The sequence below is a fragment of the Pteropus medius genome, unplaced genomic scaffold (genome assembly GCF_902729225.1).
Source record: "Pteropus medius unplaced genomic scaffold, Ma_sr-lr_union100, whole genome shotgun sequence".
Lineage (NCBI taxonomy): Eukaryota > Metazoa > Chordata > Mammalia > Chiroptera > Pteropodidae > Pteropus > Pteropus medius.
This window is the reverse complement of record NW_024340849.1, coordinates 3,124,578-3,146,372: the sequence shown is the minus strand read 5'-3', so window position 1 is coordinate 3,146,372 and position 21,795 is coordinate 3,124,578. Positions and strand designations below refer to the sequence as shown.

At 47.5% G+C, this 21,795-nt stretch overlaps 1 long non-coding RNA gene across 1 annotated transcript; it reads left to right on the top strand.

Annotated features, from left to right (window-relative positions):
• The first annotated feature begins 16,345 nt into the window (after positions 1–16,345).
• On the top strand, positions 16,346–21,356 carry LOC120584104 (uncharacterized). Its single transcript, XR_005647962.1, has 3 exons — positions 16,346–19,609; positions 20,058–20,166; positions 20,874–21,356. It is a non-coding gene; the product is annotated as an uncharacterized LOC120584104 (long non-coding RNA).
• The last annotated feature ends 439 nt before the right edge of the window (positions 21,357–21,795 follow it).

The window sequence follows — 21,795 nt, the reverse complement described above, 5'->3', positions numbered from 1 at the left end:
CCTCTAATCCAGGTATGCAAACCACCTGCCCAGGTCCGGACTTATGTGCTGCTCCGAGTCATAACATGATTCCACTGGACAGAAAATGAGGCATGAATCCAACACCGTTCCCGGTGTTCTGACACATCGGAGTGATCAGTCCGAAGAGGGTGCTCTGGTTTGTGCTTCTGGCGTCTCAGGTCGGGGGGCCTTCGTTCTGTTTTGTAAACAGAGGAACCGTATTCAGGATTCTTCGATACCAGGCCGAGTTACTGTGTGAGTTGACGCCACTGTCCAGTCTCCACACGGAGGGTGGTTCTCCCAGGCCAGCAGCCACCTGAAGACGCTCTGCCTCTTGAGCCTGGAAGCAAGCTTTAACCCGTCGGGGCCACAGAGGGCCACCCACACTCACTGTCATGAATTTCAGATTCACAGAATTTAGTCAGCCGGTAATTATTTACTCCATAAAGGTATTCTTTTCAGACGGTCGTTTCTTTAGCATGGTCTTTTAAAGATACTCGTTTCTTTAGTATTCGCATTATACAGCGTTCATTTAAATTCTAAGATCCCCTAGTAAGTTAAACTCTGAAGTTACTTACACAGCCTCCCCGTGTTCAGCGAACAGGTGAGCGCTGCGTTCTGCATTCCGCACGAGTCTGCGCTGGACGGGGAGGCCACGGAACGGAGAGACTCGATCCTCGTCTCTAAGGATCGGTGAATTAGAAGCATAACTAGTTCACGGCAATACTGGATGCTAAGGGTCAGAGAAGATACTTTTTACTTTTAGGAATACTAAAAACAAAATGCATTTTCTCCAAAAGCCATGCCACGTCCCCTGGTCCGGGACCATCCCTCCACTCCCACTTTGAGAAGCCGGTGCAATCCGAAACATGCCTGGTTGTCACCGTGTGTCCCACCTGGCGACGTGGGGTGTGTCTTCTCCTCTGTTTGGCATAACGGGAGCTGAAGGGGCCCTTAAACAATGGGGTCCGAACACAAGCCACGAAATTGCTGCCAGTTCAGAGGTCTGAGCTCTGCCCTTTGTCCCCCCTTTCCTCTGGCTCAGGCTTCGCGCCAGCTCAGATCAGAGAGCGGTCAAGGGCCTCCTGGAGTCCTTGGACGCAATCCAGCCCCCTCTGTGCCCAGGAGCTCCTGGGGCGGGAAAATGGGGTGCGAGCCGGTAAAGAAACACCTGACACCCATCCGATTCTTACTCTCAGCAGTCAAAGCCAGAGGGCTGAGGTGGCGTGCCCCACGGGGCTATACGCCCAGACCCACCCCAGACCCTCTGGGGGCAGAGGGAGTGTTTGCAGATGTAATTAACACGTAAATTAAGGTAGGTTGTGCTGGACTTAAATCCGATAACCCGTGTCCTTATGAGAAGAGGAAATAATGCACAGAGGGACACACAGGGCAGGCGGCGGGGATTGGAGGGGTGTGTCTGCCATCTGAGGAGCAGCCAGGATGGAAGCGGTACCAGAAGCTGGAGAAAGCAAGGACGGGCCCTCCCCCGAGCCTTCAGGGGGAGCGGGGCCTGCCCACCCCATCCCTGATCTGGGACCTCTGGCCTCCAGAACTGTCAGCTCTGAAGCTGTTGTTTTTAGCCACCCAGCCTTGTGCTTTGTTATGCAGTCCGAGAAACTCACACAGTAATAATCCTAGTTCACAGGCTGCTTGTGAAGATTGAACGAGATTACGTAAGGAAAGGCTTAGGAAGTATTAGATATCTTCCTTTTCTCTCCTCTTCCCCAGGGACTGAGCATATAAGTAGATTCGAGAAGCAGGGCCTTTGATAGCCCTGCCGTCACCTGAGAACTCAAGTAAGAGAGCTCCTGGCTTTGATTAATTTGATTCAAAATGCTCAGCCAAAGTACACACAGCTGCTTCTCCTGACATCTGGCCACCCAGGACGAATTCGTGGTCTGAGCTGGTGACTGGTGGCTTCCATGGGCCCAAGTCTTGGCCAGGTTGACATGGGAAGTTTGGTGATGAGTAGAAAAAAGCTACCGAGCTAACTGTCCAGATCTGTGATAGTAGAGGGACCTGCGGCCAGTCCCCTCCCACCTCCAGTAACAGGTCTGTAAGGTGAGAGACACTGGCCAGATGATTCCTAAGTCCCCTCCCATCTCTGGCTTCTGAAGCAGTGTGAGTCCAAGATTTGGGAGCCCAGAAACCCCAAAAGACCAGCCCCCAAGGTGGTAGCACCTTACAAGTCATGCTATTCCAACAAGAACAGCTCAAAACCATTTAAGAGTCACCTGTGTTGTCCTCCAGGTTTTAAGACAAAAGCGTTAAAATGCAAACGTATCCAAATATAAAAGGCACTAGTGAAAGCAAATGAATGTATCAGTGAGTAATTGTAGTTTGTTATGATTGAACAGTTTAACTTATAACAGTGAAAGTCTCCCGGAAAGAAAATGTCTCATGAACAAGAGTCGTGAGCATGATGCACACAGTTAAGTGACCGAAAGTCAGACAGAGGGCGCGTCCCTTACAGATTTCACTGCTGAAGGGAAAGAGCTTTTGTGTCGTTTTAATTAAAAAGAATAAAATAAAATAAAGAATACACCCAAATAAGTTGAAGTTTTAGATCCCTTTAAGCTTTGAAATTGTTTAATCAAACACCAGTGTGAGAAGAACGTTAGCCCGAATCTACATACTAGATAAAAGGTCAAGTACATTCTGAAAATGTCTCTAAAGGTGAACTATTCGGGAAAGATAAGTTTAACATCTCCTTACACATCTTTAGAAAACAACTCATCTTGAAATGTAATTTAATAGTTGATGAATATAAAAACGTCTGTTTTTGTAAATGACAGGATTGCCTTCTTATGTTTAAATAATACTCCATTGCATATATATCACATTTTCTTTGTTTATTCAGCCACTGACAGACGCTGGGGTTGTTTTCCTCTCTCGGCTATTGTGACTGATGTGGTGACTGTGACTGATGTGGTGACGTCTCTTCGAGATCTTGTTTTCACTTCTTTGGAATGAATACCCAGAAGCAGTAGTTCTTTCCGTTTCGATTTTCTGCGAAACTCCACACTGTTCTCCACAGCGGCTGCACACATTTATATTCCTGAGGGTCCCTTTCTCCCCGTCCTCGCTGACACTTGCTATTTCTTGACTTTGGTCGTGGTCATCCTAACAGCTGAAGTGGCGTCTCACCGTGATTTTGATGAGCATTTCCCTAATGATAGTATGTTAGTATGTTAAGCATCTTTTCACTTACCATGTCGGCGACCACGTGGATGGACCTCGAGGGCACTGTGCAAAGTGAAGTAAGTCAGACAGAGAACCACAAATACTGCACGGTCTCACTTATATATGTGGGTTCTTAAGAAAAAAAAAAGTCAAACTCATAAAAACACAACAGAAAAGGGGTTGCCAGGGGCCGAGTGCGGAGGGAACGGGGAGGGGGTGGGAAAGGGTATCGCCGTCCAGCTGTAAGACGAATGGACTGTGAGAATCTGATGTTAAACATGGTCGCCACGGCTGATGCCACGTACTGTGTAACCGAACCTTGCTAAGAGAGCAGAGATTCAGTTCTCACACAGAATAAAAGATAAACAGGCGAGATGATGGTCCATTAACCACATGGGAGAGTCCTTTCACAATATGTACACATATCGAGTCACCATGATGTACAGTTTAAATATCCGATGATACCTTGGTAAAGCTGAGATTCTAAAAAACGTGTTTTTAAAATATGTCTCAGTGAAAAAGGATGTTACACTCGGAAAGGTGTTTAGGAGGGTGGTGTGTGTGCCTCACAGATTCCGGAGACGAGAAAATGGAAGGTGAGGATTTGTCGGCTTGTGTGTTGCACACACGAGTGTCACAGTTATTAGAAGTGCCATAGGGACAAGCACGGCTGTGCCCTCGGAGCACCCAGGTCCCTTCACACTGACACCAGCTCACCTTCTAATGGCTACTTCAGTTGAAGTCAAACACAGCAGATATACGTGTCTGTGTGTTCAGCAATAAATCGACGCAGCACCTAACAAATAAAATCTCGTGTAAAGAGGCTTTTTCAGCTTCAAGTGTTAGAAACCAGCTCCAGCAAGTTTCCAGCAAGACGAAATTCAAGAGGCCCTGGGACCTGAAATGGGCTTGAACAGCCCAGTGCTGGGAGGTCACAGACGCAGCTGGGCCTCAAGGACACCTGGGGCCAGGCCTTGACACTAGCAGGAAGCTTCCTTGCACGTCGGCCCCGCTCTCCCTCGGTGCAGCTGGCTTCCTTGGCTGCCCGAAAACTCCTCCATGTTCCTGCTGGGGCCGGGCCCCTTCTCAGCCCCACTGCAGAAGGGTCTAGGACACCAGCACCTGGACAGACCACCAACTGTGCTCTTAGTAGGAGCCGGACAATTCCAGCAGAGCCACGTGGTTGGCACTGGGAGTGGCGGGGGAGGGGACCCATGTCCCCAAAAGAGTGGCAGGCAACACTTAGACACCATCATCCCCTCCGTGGCGGGGGTGGCTGGCGGAGTGACACCCATCACTCCCCAAGGCCAGTCACTTCCCAAGAAGCTGATTAGTGAGGCCACCAGTCTTAAGGACTAAAAATGCAGACCCTGCATAAGTATGAAACCGTCAGGGACTCTTATCACAAAGTCTGTCTGAAGCAGCTTTGCATCTTGCCTGTCAAGTACGACCAGATTGGACCAGTTTCACCTCAGCACCGAAATATGAGCAGCTCATTTTTTTATTTGGTATCCGCATGATAAGTAAGCTGTCTTGGAATGTTTTTTTTTTTTTTTTCAAGACAACTTCCTGGGCTCAGAACATACATAACTCAGTCTTCTCTACCTTTTCAATCAAATATGCTGGATGTTGAGACCAGCTACTCAGAAACAGCATCCCCACAATGGCTACTGAAGGCACGTCTAGCATTGACAGCTGTCATGACAAGTGCTGAGGACCCAGGGACCAGAGAGGCCAGGTCCTTCTTAAGGAGGCTCAGTCATTGTGTCAGTTAGCCTCTCAGAGCCTCGGCTTCCTCATTGGAATAATCGAGATTATTCACACTCACCTTCCCCGCTGTAATAAGACATATAGCCTACTTCCCACCACTCTTGAACACATCCAAGATTGGTTTTGTTTGATTAACTTTTTTATGTTAAACATGTATCACTCTGATTTATTTCTGTTTTGGAAGTCCAATTATGGCAAATCTTGTTTACCTGAAGTTTTCCACAATCTTAAATTTGTAATAATTGTTATAAATTCAAATAATATTTTAAATGCGACAGTTGGGACAGCTTATCTTGTTGAATTAGTTAATATTTAACCAACGATATCATGCCTTGGTTATTCTGAATAGCGGTTTAGAGTAATAACAGCAGAACCAGAACGACTAAGTCTTTGGAACAGAAGTTTTAAAAAAGGAGCAGTTTAAAATATTTTCAAGGTTTTCATGTGAATAAGGTCACTCGAGTATACAGAACTCTATACAATGGGGTAGGTTTTGACCTTGTTGATATTTTATTTTTTAGTCAAAACTTAGTAAGAAGTAATTGGTCATGGTCTTCTTGTTTTAAGAGCACTTTTGAACTTCCTGAGAATTAAAAATCTGCCCTACTTAAGTCACCTGAGAGTAAGAGCCAGGAGATTAGTAGGAATTTTGTCTTTCATGGCCTAAGACTGAGCACCCAGGAAACGCTTCTAGAAAATTTTACTGTATCAAGAAAGATGGCAGTGATGGGGGATGGGAGTTGGAGGCAGTGGGTGCCAGGGTTTCCTGTAGCCATTTACACCCAATACAATATCAGCAGGGCCCAAGTTGTGGGACATTCAGTTTTTCTTTCCAAGGAGCAAATGTTCTATGATCTTGAGAGTTGTCAACCAAAAATGAGAAATGGTATTTTACCAGGAAAACTATACTATTTGTGTGATATAGGAATATTACTTCTAAGTCCAGGACACATAATCAAAAAGGGGTACCATGTCCTAATGGTAGGAATTAAAAAGCCCAGAAAAGGCATGAGTGTTTGGTTCAGTAAACAGCGGATAGTGAAATTGGTCTTGTTCATTTTGCTCAATTCAACTCAGTGCTAGAAGCAAAAGCAGCGTAAGAAAATGAATACCCACATCCAACAATAAAAATGCTGAGTATTTAACAATGATTTTACCTAGTTCCTTACAAGCATTCATCAGTAAGGTGATAGAATTTTATTATGCTGCATGCATTCAGAATTAAAGATCTTTATAGGAGACATAAGTAAAATAATAGAATCATTACAAACTGTTCAATCTGAGCTAGTGCCTTCTGTGTAATTCATATTACTTTTGAAAATGCAATTGTGTACCAAAATAACCAGACATAGCTCTAACTGTGGAAAATGATATTATTTTTAGATCTGAATGTCCAATAATGGTCCTATTATTTCAATCCTGGTCAGTAATCCAGATTTAGAATACTTTCCACTCTCAAAATAGAGCATGTATTGCTGTGTGAACTACATCTCAACAGGGCTGTTAGAAAACTAACAGGGCTTTGACAACTGCAGACAAAGCAGACACACCTTCAAGAAGTGTTCCCTAAACTATGGCTCATTATTTAGGTCTCATCAGTCTAAACGTGCTAAAATTCCAGCACAGAATACGTACCTAGACAAACATCACCTTACTACCGAAACCCTGAGAACAGCTGACATTTACTGAACACTTACTGAATACCATGAAATGTTACAAACCTTTTACACAAACTGACTCACTGAATTTTCACGATAACTTTAAGAAGCAGATGCCATTCGTTCTCTATTTTATGAAGGAGAAAACTAAGACACAGGAGTTTGTACAAATTGCCCAAGGTCAGCCAGCAGGCGAGGGACAGAGCCAGCATCTGAGCTCAGGCAGTGTGGCTGCAAGTGCACGTGCCTGGTGCCAGTCTTGGTTCGGACAGCCCTGAGAACCAGGTATCACATTCTTGAGCTTGCTATTACCCAATCAGAGCCCACCGGGAGGCCCCTCGGGGGATCTGTGACCGCATCCCTACACACCTGTGCGTCCTTTCAAATGTCCACATAAAGATGCCATGGATAGGTGCTGAACTGGAGTCAGAGTAAGGGGCCTTGGAAGAAAGTCACCGTGAGACACCGGCGATGGCCTGCAGGGCGGCTAGGATACCTCGCAGAACCACCATCACAGCCTCCTCCAGCCCTGGGGACTCCGCGGACTTCCTTCCCTCCAGGTCTGCAGCCGGGCCAGGGACCTTGGAGGCAACATGCTGCAAGGCAGGACGGCCTGACTGGCAGGTGGCCTGGTGCTAGATTGGCCCCTCCACAGGTGGGCTGAATCCTTACTGTCCATGCCAAACACTCCCCTGGGTCCCGGTAGATGGAAGCGAGGCCTGCCTCCTCCCCTTTCTGGACCCCAGAGAGTGAATTCAAGAAGCATCTATGCATTCCCCTCCTCTGGCAGATCTCCCCAACAATCCGAGTGATCCACACGGTTCTGCCGCCCATCGCTGTGGTGGGTGAAAGCTTTTTCTAGAGTGGTTACTCGCCTGGACCCCGAAAGATAGACCAATGTTTAGCGGGAAGAGAGATCCCTAACCAGCCCTGATCCTCCTTCAAAATCATAATGTCAAACAGCATAAACCACTAAGAACACCTGCTTCTTCCCGCTCTGCTCTGACTGCCCGGCTGCCACACCTCACTGCTGCTTTCTCATTCACATCCGAACCTTCTCATGCTAAGATTTATTAATAGTTTACCCAACTTCGATGCCCCCCACCCAGGTGGTCAAACCGGGCAGGACTCCCCGGAAGCTTCCTGGTTGCTGAGAAGGTCGGTAAGCAGAGTCTGAAACACCGCGCTATGATAAGAGGTACAGAGAGCAGTGAAACGAACTGCCAAAGCCAGAGCTCTGGCACATGCGATGCTCCTGTCACCTTGTCCCCACACAGAAACCAGGCCACTGCCGCTGCTGAAAGCTGCGCGAATTACAAGGACGGGGACAAAACTGGCTCTGAGGACAGCAGACTTGAACAAGATGCACATCATTCTGCCACTTCTACAGACTGTTTAAAACACACACACACACACACAGGAAAGGTCCTCTCTCCTTCTGGATTGGCCCCTCATCTCTTGCTCTGAAACTTTAATTTCGTATAAAGCCCTTTCACTTACATCAATAGTGATGCAGTTGTAAATATTTAACTTGCAAATACTTTTTGGCCATTAAATTAGACTCTAGTATCTTAACCAAACAGTGAGGAAAAAGATAAATTTCCAAGGACTATTGTGGTTCTTATCAGTGACATCGATGTGAAATCTGTTCAGTGAAGAAATAATAATTTTTAAAAACGTGTAGCTTGGGATGATTTTTGTTTGATGAAAGCAGGGATAAAATACAGGATGCCTGCTTAATTGGAATTTCAGATAGACGACAGATAATATTTTAGTAAAAGTCTCAAATATTGTATACTATACAAATATTGCCTGCGAAGTATTCATACTAAAATAATTTATTCATTATTTACCTGCAGTTTCAATTTAACTGGGAATGCTTACTTTCACTTGCTAAATCTGGAAACTGTAGATTGTTTTTGTTTTGTCATAAAACATTCTTGACAGGTAGAAAGTACTATTGATAGCCTTGAAAACTAAATACTCATATATGTAAGATTCATAAAGCACAAAAAAAAACCTTTTGAGCTGAAAATATATTTTTATAAGCCAATAAGACGACACTTGCAAGTTAGAGTTGGGAGATAATTCAACAAAAGTTTTCCAGTCATTGAAGGTGAAAACTACCTAATTCTAATTGGTACTTTAACGTGGTTACAGAATTAGTGAATAATAAAATAGAATTTAAAAAAAAAAAATCTTGAAAGCTGATTTTGAGGAGAGCCAGATTTCCCTGGTGAGGAAGCTGCAGACTTGGAACAGGGAAGGGAACCGTGGGCGTCATCGAGGCTCCTTGACTCACGGGGGGCCCCACCGTTTCCTGGATCAAGAGATAGCAGCCTTCTCACCATCATGATAATTTTGACTCTCAGAAGAAACGAGAGATGAAAATCTAGGGCACAAGCAGTTTTCCTACCAGGGCTGGTTGAGAGAGGGATGGAAGGAGCATGTATATTCCAGCCGGGAAGCGCTGGTGTGAGGTGAAGTCACCGGGCTTCACCAGGGGAGGTGGCTGGGATGGGACTGTTCCTCGCACTGGCCACCAGATGGTGGGACAGCCCTGGAACAAGTGGCTGTTAGAACGTGGGGTTGGGGCGAGAATGGCCTTGCCCCAGGAATGGAAAACAGGATGAGACGAAACGTTCAGAGGCTAAATTTCCACACCAGGAAGTTATCGCGTCTCACGGCGTAGAGTCACGTCATTGATCCTTTCCACTCTTTCGGAAATATACATCGAAGGTGGCCTTGACTGATAAGGAGGGGTGGGTTTGAAAATCTACCTAAAACAATTTGCTTTCTACCTTTCTCTAAACTAGATTTTTCAAAAGATCATGCTCTGTGTCCCAACCAATACATTTGGAATTTCAATGTTATGGGGACAAGGTGAGCCTCGAATGGGTCCTGTCCAGCTTTCAATCTACTGGACTTGAGGTGAGCTGGTTTATGGGTGTCTCTGGAGCAGGGGTCTGAAGACCTGGGTGTGGCCCTCCCTGCAGCTAGAATTAGCACCGTGGTCTCTGCCTCCACTTCCTAACTGTGGGAGGAAGCTGTGAGACCCACTGTGTCAGCCAAGGTCCGATCAGGAGAACAGAGGCCATGCGGAGTGCTGGAGAGAGTGAATTCAATGCAAGGGGGTTTGCCAAGCAGGTGATAAACTCAGAAGCCACGCGGGGATTAGGGAGGCCAGCCAGAGCCTGCGAGACGACAGGAGGAAGGATGGAGGGAGGGGGGAAGGACGGAGGGAGAGAGGGAAGGGCAGTGGATGGAGTGTGAGGCCTACCTGGATACCCTGCAGGCCTCATGGGGAGGGGAGGAGTTAGGGCCACAGCGATGCCTTCTGGGGCTGTCATGGCAGCACGCCCTGCTTGTCCCCTGCTCTCCTGCCTGGTGCTTCCCGCTAACTGAACTTGGCCAGAGCAGCACACCCAGTATGGAGCCTGTAAGAGTCATCCTCAAGTGATACAGAGCCAGACAGGGAACAGGTGAGGAACAGACCCAATAACAAAAACTGCCAAGGACCAGCCCCCTGGGGCCAGAATCCGCACAGGCAAAGCAGGTTGTGCTCAAAAGCTCGGCTCGGGTGCGCACAGAGCTTAGATGCCTTTGAATGAGCTCATGTGACTCGTACATAGAACTACTGAATGATGCAGGAACCATCGAACAAGCAGACATCGACGTCAGATGAGGTGTTTGTGAATCCCAGCACGACGCAGGGAGCTGAGCATGGACTCGCTCTGGGTAGGGCTGGAGCGGGCAGGGCCGCCCTCACCCTCGCATGCACCCTGCCTGCCCCACGTGCCTTCAAGTTCACAGGTAGATTCAGAACGATACAAAGGTAAGTACCGGTCACAGATGTAAAACACCTCTTCTGTAACCTATGTGTATCATTTCAAGACAGATCAAGTCTTTCAAAAGATGTCACATTAACCCTAGCTACTCCCTGAGGCTGGAACAGTGGCAGCCAAACTTAGAAAGCTCAAGAGGTCGTAAGGGGAACGGGTCCAAAGAGCTGCCTCCATGCAGCGCGCCATCTAATTTCAAGAAAATGAAATCGCAAATATTACATCGCAAGGCAGATGCAGTATTGCCACTCCTGATTATAAATTTATCACTCCTTTCCTTTCACAGAGGACACCTGTCAACCATGTTTTTCTTAAACTGGCTTTTGCACAACAAAATGTTGCTCATCACCGGTCCATTATTTTACAATTGAAGAAATTTCGACCCAAAGATGTCACATGACTTGTTACCCAAGGTCATACAGTCGGTTTAAGGCAAAACCCAAATTAAAACCCTGCTTCTCCCAGTGTCTAATCCAGGGCTCCGTTTCAACCAGCGGTGCCTGCCAAGAACAGCAGACGTGCTCCCTCCCACGGGTAGCCCAGGAGGTGACAGTGAGGCAATAGCAAGTTCCTTCCACGTTGTCCCTGGAGGGCAGTCCGTCCCGCTGACCCCTGCACCGGTCCAGCCTGTGTCACAAGACATCTTGAAATAGCGATTAAAATTGCAACATACTGGACTTCAGATGAAAATGTGTTTGAGAGAAGGCCAGACATTGGATAACTAACTTTAGCTCTCATTTGGGGAAACAAGTATGTTATGTTGAGGTTCTACACATCAGGTCCATTTATCTTTTGTCTGCCTCTCATTGTGGGTTCTCCTGGGACATGGGCATGCCATGTCCCAGCACACACCCCAACCCATCGCCTTCCGCCCTGCACGACCCCCACCTGCACCAGGTGCTTGCAGCTCTGTATCTCTAGTAACCAACGGTCCCAACATACGGCAGCGCCTGAAAAATGTTTGCTCCATAAATGAAAGCATAAATGAGTGAAAAATAATGACCAATTATCACACTTTGTAGAGACTGACAGTGTCTCTAGCTTTAAAGATGGTGTGTCATGCGACACACTTTGCTGATATCATCCATCAAATAGGTCATATCTGTTAATCACTAAGAAATTGGATCAACAGTCCTTAATGTAGAATTCTAATAAACTAAGAGCTGACAAGTATAATTCCTAAAATATCTGTTGGAAGAATCTTTCTAGATGGATTATCGTTTAATGAAGTGTACTATTATACATTAGCACTATATAAAGTGCTAATATGAACACTCTTGTTTTTAATGCAGAAATTTTCTGAAGTGGGTTAATATACCCTTCGATATCTTGTTTTCAGTTTACTAAGATTTTATTAAGAGTTGTTTATTTAGAATATTATTTCCAAGTGGGAAATAATTTACATCATAGGAAATTATAATACTATTTTGATGGCATTATACGGAAAATTACAATATGAATCTTGTTTATAATCTAAGGGTTTGGCTATTCTTAAGACCAATCCTTAAAAGCAGGCATACTTGGCATTCGAAGCATCATCTTTCTTTTCTCCTGCCCACACATCATTAAAGGGGCCTTAGGCAGGGCGAGGCGAGGCGTTGGTCATTCAGGCTGTAGCCTCTAAGGGGAAGCAGTTGCAGTGAGAATGTTTTTCTCACCTGCATAGCAAACATGACCATGTCCCACATCCTGAGAAATCGAATCCCCATGCTCAAGACAAATGCCCCGGATGCCGAAAGCCGACTCCCACTGTTAAAATCTTAATACACAACGCCTCCCCGTGCGCCCCGTAGAAGGAAGATGTATGGATTTTAATAGCGACCCGAACTCCAGCCCCGGCGAGAACAGTGGTTGCTGAGCTGGCGTGTACCAACCATCGGGCTGTCCTATGTGGGTCTGAGCTCAGTAAGGAGCACGTGAACTTTTTTGGGGAGACAGAGTTTAAAAACAAAGCTCAGTGAGAGTGGCAGAAAGGTGACCGTGTTCTACTGACAACCGGAGTCTCATGAGATCTCCCTGCCCTGACAGATGTGAAGGGCTTGGGCTCTGAAACTGTCGCGGTGCGTGTCACCACATCGTCCTGCCACAGTCGCCTGGCGGCTGGGAAAGCACGGCGCTGGAGGCCTCCGCTACCCTCTGTGGGACCGAGGCAAGCCCCAGCTGCGCCTCCTTCGGCTCGGCTCGGGAAACAACCGGTAGTTCCTCCTGGAGCCGCTCCCACCCCGGCAAGGCAGGGGGCAGCGAGGGGAAGCAGGCGCTCCAGGAGAGAGGATAAACGGGGAACAAACATGTTTTGCGTAGGAACCGCACATATGCAAACTCTGATGACATCTCTTCCCTGGATGAGCGAATGCCCGATGAAACCATCTGATGACACGTGACGGGTTAACACCGACAGCTGCAGCTTCGCGTTTACTCTGCAGCTCACTGGGTGACATGAGCAAGAAGAAGCAACGCTTGAAACCATGCATGTTCTAACCGAGAACCTTCCTCCAGCCTGCAACCCTGCCATCGGTCTGACTGACGTCACCACACCAAAATCTCTCCGGCTATTCCCAAATAGTCACTTAAAGTTAAAGGAAAAATTGCACACACCTGTGTGGATCTTGAGGCAACATCTTCGTGGAAGGGCAGTCGTTGGCCATGATGACATTTAGAATGAAAGAACATCCATGTCAGAGACAGCCAACTCTCCTCAAAGAAAGGTCTCCGTCTCCCAGCCCCCTGTGCATGCCGACCTTCCCCACCTAAAGGGGGTCCCCCAGAGTTAACCCACTCCCACGGCTGACCTGGGTCCCACTTCCACAGGGCCAGGAGTTACCAGTAAGAGCTTTCCTCTGGGTCCCTCTCATTGAGAGACTCGACTGCCCTCACAGGATGACACTCGTTGATGAGAAAATGCTCACGACCCCAACATGAACTGTAAATGGAGACTTGTAAGCTGAGCTTGAGACGGGTGAGAACAAGCCAGCAGTCTAGACTCGACAGTATAAATCATACTGGGTGTCCTATCTACCCATCTCTACCTAATCCCGTCGCCGGATTAAATGTCTCTCTCATGTCCTCTGAAATACGTAAGGATCGACACCCACGACACTTCTGAGTCTGCCTCCTTGAGTGCCTGCACCCCCCTGCACAAACGGGTGGGTGTTTATCACTCGTTTGTTCCCAGCCTGTTTGTTTTACCTATACCTGTCATTGCATTTACACTATTTAATTGAAGATTATGTAACTTGAAAAAAACACATGGTTTAAAAGGAGAGATGTCCCCGTAACGATGGCGAAGGACAGGCTGGATGCTTTCGAAAGCTTGGATGAAGGGGTGGTTAGAAGGACCACTTAAGTGTGGACAAGACAATGATACGAGACCAGGTGGAAAGTTCTAAAACCCTAGGAATGCTGGAAGCTTCTCTAGGTTCGCATTCCACCTCGAAGCAAAAGAAAGACATTTTAAATGACGCCTTGTTGATGCTGTTGGTGGACTTACAGTCAAAGAAAGGCTCTTGACAAATGAACATTGAATGAACAAAATAAGTTTGAAGAAAATGATTTTCCGTCCCACCTGACTTTGAGTAACGCATCTGCAGGACGGCGCGGTGCGCCAGCCGCCCTGTCTCCCGCGGGGCCCAGTGCACCAGTGGGGAGAGGGGCGACAGGGTGTGGGGCCCAGACTGAACCCGAAATGTATGGGGAAGCAGCCCAGAAAGGATGTGACACTCAGCAGTGATGAGTCCGAAAAGTAACTCTACTCTGTGACTTCCCTAAAAGCACAATTTTCTCTGGTCTACGAAAACTTCAACCCAAAACGCTGCTCTAAATCGTATCTGCTAGGAATCGGGCGAGTTACTCAGTGTCCAGTGGTACACCAGCGACCCAGCTCACGCCAAGTGGAAGGGGGAAACGCTTACTCTAGTTTTGCTTAGTCTTGAAAGCTGAAATGATCACCATTTTCCCAGGAGAAAAAAGTGTCACTCGCCCCCCAACCCCACCCCAATCTGCGTTTAAGTTACAAGACAGGATTGTAAGGACTCGCTGCCCAGCGAGCTTCAGCGGCGGGGAGGGGTCTACAGGCTCCGGTCCGGGCAGGTTCGCTGCAGTCGCCAGACACTGCAGTGAGGTGGAGATAAAGAGTAACTCAGCGGAAATCCATCAAACTCAGGTCCAAGAGCACAGACCGCCCTGGCCTTCGGGCACGGGGCCCGCCTTTCCCTTCCATCTGTGTGCTCCTGATAACCTCTGCCCGCCCTCACCCCGGCTCTTGGACAGGCTCCCACAGGGCTTCACGGCCAACAGGGCCGGAGCGACGATCAGGGCTTTGTCAGACAGGATCTCTCTCTGCCTCCAGCCGGGCCGAGAAACCACCGGAGTCCGCACAGACCTGGGCTCCAGTGTATGAAACGCACGTCGGCCTCCTGGCTGCAGCTCTTAAAACTCTATCCTGAAGGCCGAGGAGACGCTCGCTGCATGCCCTCAGCACTGCCTTGGACTTCGTGCCTCGAGTGAGGTCAAAGCAGGATCTTAGTGAAAATGACCTGAGGATGATGTCGCTAATGAGAGATTAGAATGAGAGATGGGAGGTGGGAGACCAAATCAGAGCCTTCGGTCACTTATTAGTTTAGTTACTCGGTCAGCAAACACCGGCTATGTCACAGAACTGAAAAACGCTCCAAGGATACAGTTATTTCCAGAATACCCTCACGGCTCCAAGAATATTAAAACAAATCAAGTTTTCTCATCTAAAAATGACAACATGCCATTTTAATGAATAGCCTCTCAAATTATCCGGACCGGAGGTGAAATTTTTGCCGTTGCACGTTTTGCGTTGGATTTCTGGAGGACCTAAGCTACAGACAGAGCAGCTCGTTTCGCTTCTTTCTTCTTTAAAGGGAATGGTGTACACCACAGCCCCGTCCCTGGGGACGTGACTGTTTCTAGTCGACCCCTTGAGCCAACTTCGGCCTGGCCCTGGAGACTCCACCACCACCAGACACCAAGAGTCCGGCTGCCCACCTGCCCTTAGAACGGCCGCCCTTGAGGTCAGCGCCTCCGCGTCCAAACCTCACGTGGGCTGTTGTTCATACTGACTTCCATGACTTACTGGATCTTTTGTCATCAGCCTCCGCAGGAAGGAGGAGTGACCGGGGAGATTCCTAGCCTGAGAGGAGAGTGGAGAGAAGCAGGAAAAGAAGAGATACCCCTTTCTCCATTTTTTAGGACTTTCCCTGACAGATGCAAAGTTCGGCCAACGACTTGCGACTGGCTTTCTATTTTGATGGCAATGCTCACCGTGGACCATCAAAAACAAATAAGACTGTAATTCCTGTTTTAGAATTTACATAACGATTTTGCAATCCCTCAAATTCTGAGAACATTTGTTGATTGGTTGCAAAGTTCGGCTCCTGACAGAACCCTCACCACACCCCCATCACCACAGAACATCTTGTATCCTTTTCTCGGGACATCTTGTATGCTTTTCTCGTTTCCGAGGTTGACATCCAGGCCTCTGGCACAAAACACCTTCCTGTCCTGTCGCCCCGCCCACGGTCTATTCTGGCCTCTGAGCCAGAGGGCACATACAGAAGTCCAGCCCTGTTGAGGCCACGTGTTTTCACTTCCATGCCCACTCCCCCCAGGAACGTGGGGGAGCGGGGACCACGTCATCCCTCTTCGCCTACAGGAAAGCCTGCTGCTGCCAATGCTAATGACACAGGAGTGGCCCCTGACTGCTCTCCCAAGCAGCAGAGCTCCCCACCCTGATGGGGCCAAACCCAGTGGCGCCTCTGGATAAGGTGACGGAGCAAACACACATACAGGCAGAGGGGAGCTGGGAGACGGGGCAGCCCAGCCTCACAGACTCTGGTGCCTGGACGTGACGTGGCTTAGCTGCTTAGCTGTAAATACTGCAATTACAATTTCTTTTGCTCACACGTCACCCAGAAAAGCTCATCCTGATTTAAAGCAGCCTCGTCTCTAAGAGAGCCAGCTGGAGGACACGCACTACACGTGCGGGCCAGGCAGACAGAGGAGGGCACACCTGCTGGTCATTCCATTTCAGTGCCTGAGGGCTGCGTCCCCTCACCTCTGTGGGGCAGGGACGCCTACGCATGGAGGAGCACACACTGCAGGTCTGCATGTTTCAAGGATATCTCTCTGCTAACGAGTCTGCTGAATAAAACGTGTCAACCTCCTATCTCGACAAATGACCTAAAAGGCTAGGTTTGAATTTCGGACTTCTGGATCCCTCGAAGTCCTGTGGCAGAACTGGCGATGCTGGCAGAGCCAACCCAGCCCTGTCTGCCCTGCGTGGTGCCAGCTCCACACGGACACGGCCCGCGGGCTCAGCCTGCTCGCCTCAGTGGTCTACGCCCCTGAAAACCATGGGCTGGTGCATGGTGCAGGCTGCTCGCAGGCAGGGCGCCTGGAAGGGGGGACCCAGGCTCCAGGTGGGCATGTCTCCTCTGCCCCCAGACCCCTTGCCCCACAGGACAGGCACAGCCAGGGGGTCAGAAAAGGACCCTCTACCGTGGGTCAGGGCCCCTGCTGTCTAGGGCGAGGTGGCACTGATCGTGAACAGGAAGATTCAGAAAGGACAGTGCCCTCACTCACAGTCATGCAACCAGCCAGCCGGTGGCAGAGCCGGCTTCCAGCTGAGGCCTCGGGACTATGCCTTCCTTCCTCCCCGCCCCACCCCCACCCCGGCCGGTCGGTCCGTGACTCAGTACTTAGTGTGAAAGACTAGGCGGTTTTCCTTTTCACCTGTGCTTTATGGTATCAAAGATGCCTACCTTCCCCTTATTTAAAAACAGTGTTTAACTCAAGATAAAGCACTGACTTAAATGTTAAAGGCAAAACATCAAAGTTTCTAAAGGAAAACTAGGAGAATATATTAATTATATTAATCAGAAATTGCTTAAACACAAAGCAGTCAGAAAAGAAAAAATGAGTATTTTTAAAAAATATTTAGTGTTTCTAACTAAACAGTCTTTAGTTCAGGGGCAGAGGGGGGTTTTAAAACAAATCAGAGACTCGCAAGCCATGGAAAATATTAAATACAACTCACTATCCAGTTTCAATTCGAAACTGTGCTGAAGACTTTTCCTGACAGAATCCAATACTTAATATTTTGAAAAACATTTAAAAAATCAAGCAGCCTGACGTTAAAATGAAGCATGCAGCATGAACTTTGCCCAACATATGCCGTCAATATTTTAAAAATCGTGTCTGAATTCACGTGTGTGGCCAAACCATGGATGTGAAGATGAAGGCGTGTGGAGGATGGAGAGGTGGACACGTGTCACAACCATGGTCTTCATTATCCCCTACAAGAATTTGGGGGAAAAAAACTTTCAGTTGTCTTTTACAATTTTTCATCATGAGTTTAAATATTTCAATGGGCATAATGTTGGCATATTTTAAATATTGACATTTTAAAGGAAAGCTGGAACGGCACTTTTAAATATGCTCAGAACTTAAATATCAGAGCAATCTGCCATCATAATCGCCCTTTTGTAAACAAGCCTTAGCCACTCGCCATCACTGACAGAAGCCTCACATTGTCCCTCTTTCTCCTTGACCTCATATTTCCATTTCTTTTCCCCAGAATTTTACCCTAATGAAAAATACTGTTGTGACTGAAACTGTCACCCTATCACACTTCCCTACAGTAGAAATAGGTATAAACCAGTAAGATAAAAAAAAACTTTATGTTGATTTTCTTTGGACCCCTGATATCGCAAGAAAAAGACGGAAAAGAAGCCACACACTATTATCCGTCTGACAGAAGTCTTCCGGGAGAGTCCCACCGGAGGGTGGCATCCTTTCAAGACAGCAAAAGTATGGTAGAAGAGACCTCACTGAATTTAATTTGTCATCACCCCGCTGCTGAGAATGTATTATAACTGAACAGAAACCATCCCCAAACAGGCCTAACTGCCCTGCTCCTAGGCCATGCTTTGCTGTCACAAGAGACACACGTCAGAATAGGTGAGCACCGAGCCTGGGGACCTGAGGAAGTGTCTCAACAAAAGAAAGCCTTACAGACCCAAGAGTCCAGCCAGACTTTGACAGAAGTTCTCACGCCCTGGGGCAACGCGCCATGTTAAAATACAGGATGGGGAGATAAATGCCTTTTTTACTGAAAAGCAGCGCAGTTGTGAGTTAAAAGGGGAGTTAAGAAGAGCCCACATGACCCCCGGCCCTCTGTCCGGCAGGTCGATTTTAGGGAAGAACGTGCTAGAGTTATGCTCCCCAAACGGATATGCAGTCTCGACCTTCAGCACCTCAGAATGTGGCCATATTTGGAGATACATCGCTGAATACGCCATTACTTAAGATGAGGTCAGACTGGAGTGGACCCTTAATCCAATATGACTGGTGTCCTCAGAAGAGACAGACCCAGGGAGAAAAACATGATGTGACAACAGAGGCAGAGAACAGAGTGATGCGGCTGGACACCAAGGGACTCCAGGGACCGACAGGCACCACCAGAAGAGGAGGCAAGGGAGGAGCCTGTCCAGAACCTCAGAGCGTGGCCTTGTGCACACCCTGACTTTGGACTCCTGGCGCTGGAACTGTGACATAAAAATGTCTGTCAGAAGCAACTAACTCTGGTACCTTGTTCCAGTGGCCTTAGAATACAACTCCATGTCGGAACTCAGGGTGTGGAAGTCTATTCCCCTGACAGCATCCAAGTCCGCAGACCGCATCCAAAGTCTACCCTCCCTAAGAGAACCGGCTTCCAAAACTCCTGCTAGATGTTGCCTAGACACCGAGGGAAGGCAGCTAGATGCCTGTCCCCAGGAGATGCATGCAGAAAGGGGAGGGGGCAGCAGGAGCACCATTTGCTGCATCTGCTCCAGCAGGGGACTTGGTCCCAGGAACAAGGTGGCTCAAGCTTCTGGCAGACTCTCCTAAATGACAGCTTCGGCTTTGTGCAATCTTTAACCTCTCCTAATGGAAGGCAGTAGTATCAAATCTTTCCTTGAGATTCTGGCTGCACGAAATCGGTTAAGGATATGACATGAACCATGCCTTTCTCCTTTATACCACATTGTTACCCAACAAATGAAGAAAAATTGACAAAGCAGCAAATTACAGAATCAGCGATAAAAGTGTCAAAGCACAACTGTTTATGGTTCTTGAAAACAAACGGAGGTAATTAGCCCAAGTCTTAAAAACCATTTACAAATCAGTCCTTTCAATCGTCAGTAGGATAGAACACATCCGCTTCATTTCAAAGCTGATTTAGGAGCAAAGTTTTGAAACGTACTAAAATAGCAAGCTTTATCGCTAAAGATCACAACCCTAAAAACGGAAGTATTTACACAGGACCCCTAATAAGTATTATAATTAATTTTGAAATATAAATTGGCTTAGCAACTCCAGGTTACAGCTCTTCGTTCTTCAGTCTTGAACGCTTTATCTAACTGCCGGCCCGGAGCAGTGTGAAGGAACGGGGAGCAGTGAGGTGGACGGGCGGTCGACGGCAGCAGAGGCAGCAGGAAGTCCTGCCATCGCCCGGCTCCGTCAGACAGGCGGACGCCGTCCCCGCCTGCGGGCCTGGTAGGACCTGACGGTGGGAACACCTTCTCTGGGATTGCAGTGTGCACGGACCCGGTTTGTGGCTGCCCCGTTATACCGCCCAAGTGATTCCTGCACACGCTTCGTCCGTGATGACATGGGAGCTCCGGGCACAGGACGTGACCTCACAGGTCAGTGACACGCGTGTAAACCCACAGCAGTTCTTACAACGAAAGGAAACGTGGAGCCACGCAGTCCGTGGCCGGGGGTTGGGGACCCCTCATGCAGGGGTACTGCTACTTGAAAAGTGAGTTTTATTTTGGGAGGTCCATGGGGTGGCCTTTGGGTTGGGCTGTCGGTGTTGTCATTTCTATGGTTACAGAGCTGGGCCTTCTCTCCCGTCACTCGTGGCTACCTACCTACCTATTAACATGACTCATGGAAATTACTAGAGACGGTGTCTGGGACCCAGTAAGTGCTCAGAAATGTTAATACAAATGATAGGAATATTATGTATAAACGCAATCACCATGTAAGTGGTAATTACAGTACCTTATAGTCATCTAAATTTCCACTAACAGAGTAATACGAGATTAATGATAAAATTACCATTATATTCTCTAGTATAAATGAAGTATATAGTTTAGCAAACTAATCCAATTTCACAACTAAACTTTGTCTAGATATAAATAAAATGGTAAACTAACCAAAAGAAAAAATGTCTCACCTGGCATAATGTTAAACCTTGAATATGCTCAAGAAAACTTTTTCGCGCAGCGGCCTGTTTTGCGTCTCTGCCGTGGCAATGTCACATGCTCTCCATAAGCAATGGCTTCGGTGACAGAACTAAAGCACTGAGCTCTTGCTTTAATGCCTCTGGTTTTACTGCTTTTCCCAGACACACCTTCTGTGACGATGCTGCAGAGCGCATCCTGAGCAGTTGACTGACAGCTCTCCCACCCTAAAAAGAAAACTGAGGAACTGGACATGGAAATCCTGAGCCTGAAAGCATCAAAAAGCAGAATGAAGGTCTTCAAAGTCATTTTGAGTTCACTTCTGAGCTATCCGGGATTAAACAGTCATGACAGCAGGTGTGGATCAGAGCCTACTGGCATATGTCAGTGGATGAACCAAAACTCAGAGGTGTATGTTTATGAGCGCTCGACTCCATGACAAGAGGCATGATTTTGTTCTAGAAACACGTTTATTAAAACTTAAGTATTCCTTCGCAAGATATTTTGCCATGTGATACAGCTGCCCTTCCCTACCCCCGACATCCACCCTAACTTGACGTTTCCATGACAAAAAAAAGGCAAAAAGTGATACATGTCAATGGTTATAAAAATGTATACTCTGTAATAATAAAACAATTCCTTTCCAATGCGTCTTGCTTATTTCTGAATAACTTCTCTGCTCGTCAGTCGGCTAGCACGCCAGTGGGAACTTGCACAAAAGTAGCTACCTACCAAGTGCTTGGTGGCTCTGCCTTACGCCTCCCGCCCCAGTCTCCCACGTTTGAAAGACAAAAAGCGTGGGGCACAGAAAATAACCCAAGGTGAGGGAACCAGCTGGCCACAGCCACGCCAGAATCCCTTATGGCTCATCACCACCAGCTCCATTTCTTAAAATATTAGATTCCAAATGTCTCACAATTGCTCTCAAATTTGTGTTTTTACAGGTTAGGAAATCAACATTTCCTTATGACAATGCAGAAAGTCTTCACTTCTGAATGAATTTTTAAAATTTTAGAACCTGTGTGACTGATAACTTCTTTAGAATGATGGTTTTAAGCTGAGAGAAGAGACAGCTGTAGGGTCCTC